General features: G+C 46.9%; 1 pseudogene; it reads left to right on the plus strand.

Moving 5' to 3' along the window:
• Positions 1 to 925: 925 nt before the first annotated feature.
• Positions 926 to 1,043, plus strand: LOC126417361 (5S ribosomal RNA; annotated as a pseudogene).
• The last annotated feature ends 1,652 nt before the right edge of the window (positions 1,044 to 2,695 follow it).

The following is a 2,695-nucleotide window of genomic DNA, read 5'->3' on the forward strand; positions in this document are numbered from 1 at the left end:
CGAGCTTGTGGAGATTTCGGGTGCTACTTCGCTATCTATTCAGCAAATATTTTGGTCAGACTCCTTCCGTGGCTTGTGCTCTTTGTTTGTCAATGTTGTAGTGCTGCGACTTGTTTCTTTTTCCCAGAAGATCTTCTGTGTTTATGCGGGTTCTCTTCGAAAGAACTGAAGTTAACCTTAATCGAAGCAACTCTGTTTCATTACAGACGTTAGTCACAACTGTTTGTGAAATGTGTAGAAGTTGTGTCGTCTGTACGACAGAGCTAGTGGAGTTACGTTAAACATAACTGCCAGTTTAAACTGGTCATATTTCGAGTGGCTTACCGTGAACCATTTTGAGCGCCGAACGATGTATTGCTCTGCCTTTTAACTAAAGTGAAGTCTAACTTAATCAGAGTTTCTTTTCACTGTAATCATTTTAGTTGAGTATTTGTAAAACATTTTGGTGGAGTTGTTAGTCGACCGGCCCTGAGATTTTGTGTGGTAAATTTTGTTGAAATAAGAATGTAGTTTTCCGCTATAGTTGTTACGGGCAGCCTGGTAAACCACGTTTGACATCTGAGTATTCGGCTGCTTAGCTATTTTAAATAGTGGAGTTTACATTAGTAAGAGCTGCCCGAATCGTTACTTACGGCTAATATCTTGCTGCAGAACATGTTAGAAGTAAGCGAGTTGAATTTTCTTCCATTTCAAAATACTGTGTAATGACTGTTCCTGCTGCATAATTAGTACAAGTAACTGTTTGCCAATTAATTTTGCGGGCACTTAAGCTTTCCTGGTTTTCTCATTTCTGTAATCAGAATGCTATCAATTTAAGTGCTTTGTTGCTTCTCAGAGCATTACTGATTGGGTAGGCGCTTCAATTATTTTTATTTATTTATGTTGGTAATATAATGGAATATGTGCAGCCTTTCGTAAATCAGAAGCCAACAGCCTTGCCGCAGTGGTAACACCGGTTTCCGTCAGATCACGAAAGTTAAGCGCTGTCGGGCTGGGCTAGCACTTGGATGGGTGACCATCCGGTCTGCCTGGTGCTGTTGGCAAGCAGGGTGCACTCAGCCGTTGTGAGGCAAACTGAGAAGCTACTTGATTGAGAAGTAGTGGCTCCGGTGTCGGAAACTGACGTACGGCAGGGAGAGCGGTGTGCTGACCACATACCCCTCCTTATCCCCATCCAGTAACGCCTGTGGGTTGAGGATGACACGGCGGCCGGTCGGTACCGTTGGGCCTTCATGGCCTGTTCGGGCGGAGAGTTCGGACGGAGTTTGGTAAATCAGTGCAATTTTACTATTTTTCTAAGGTCATGTTGTGTTGTATGGAACTGGGGACCTAGAAACGACAGAGAGGCTGCTTCGTCCCCCCGCCGTAGCCCGCAGTGGTACACAACCCCACAACAGGCCACAGCTGTCACACCGCCCCAGCCCCCCTCAGGAAAGTCTCACACCAGAAGACGAGTGTAATCCCAATGTTTGCGTGGTAGAGTAATTTTGGTGTATGCATACGTGGAGAAAGTGTTTGCGCAGCAATCGCCGACATAGTGGAACTGAGGCGGAATAAAGGGAACCAGCGAGCATTCGCCGAGGCACGTGGAAAACTGCCTTAAAAACCATCCACAGACTGGCCTGCACACCGGACCTCCACACTAATCCGCCGTGCGTATTCATGCCAGTGACCGGCACGCCTTCCCGCCCGGAAAGCAGTGCGTTACACCGCACGGCTAACCGGGCAGGCCTTTGTAAGGTTAGTCCTTAGTCTGTTGTAGTTCACGTTGTACGGGACCTGCCCCACCCACCAGCACAACCGTGGTTGGCGAGTTCGCACCGGCCACCCTATCCGTCCAGTTGTCACGCCTGTCGCGGGACTGAATTGCATCCGTATAACTTTTCCTGGACTGAGCCTATACTACCAACGGACGTGACGCATTGCTTATGTTGCTGTTGTCACCAAACTGGCTGCAACCATTAAAGATATTTTTAAGAGCCAATTGAAAAAAAAATTGTGAATGTTAAGATTTTGATTGGCTTGGCCGATTTCAGAGACGTGTTAATTTTCGACGAATTGCTTAGTTTCTTAACTGTTTAAAAGATCTCTTGCTGATGTCAACTGCTGAGCTCATTTCCTCGTTAGTATTCGGCAAGTTGTTTAACCTGATACTTGCTCTTAAAAGCTATTGTGCAGACTCATAAGATGTTGAAACTGATTTAAATAAAAGGTAATGCATGCTTTCAGCTGTGAACTCTGCTGCTTATCTTCTGGCTCAGCCCTACCGCTCAACAGCGTATTTAGCTGCTTCATGGTACCTACATCCAAGTCACATCCCAACATGCAGCCTGTTTTACCTCGGCACGATGGCATTTACCAGCAGGACATTGCCCAGTGTCACACAGCTTGCAGTGTACGTGCATCTTTCGAAGAGCGCCAAGATGAATTTACCGTACTCCCCTGTTCAGCAAAACTCATCGGATTTAAACCCGATGGAGAACCTGTGGGACCACCTCCAGCGGCCTGTTCGCCAATATGAATTTACCGTACTCCCCTCTCCACCAAACTCGTCAGGTTTAAAACCGATGGAGGATCTGTGGGACCACTTCCACCAGCCTGTTGCGCCATGGATCCTCAACCAAGGTATCTGAGGCAGCTGGCCAGCCACCGGAGTCTGCAGGTCTCCACATCTACATCTACATATATACTCCGC

The sequence above is a fragment of the Schistocerca serialis genome, chromosome 8, assembly GCF_023864345.2.
Source record: "Schistocerca serialis cubense isolate TAMUIC-IGC-003099 chromosome 8, iqSchSeri2.2, whole genome shotgun sequence".
NCBI lineage: Eukaryota > Metazoa > Arthropoda > Insecta > Orthoptera > Acrididae > Schistocerca > Schistocerca serialis.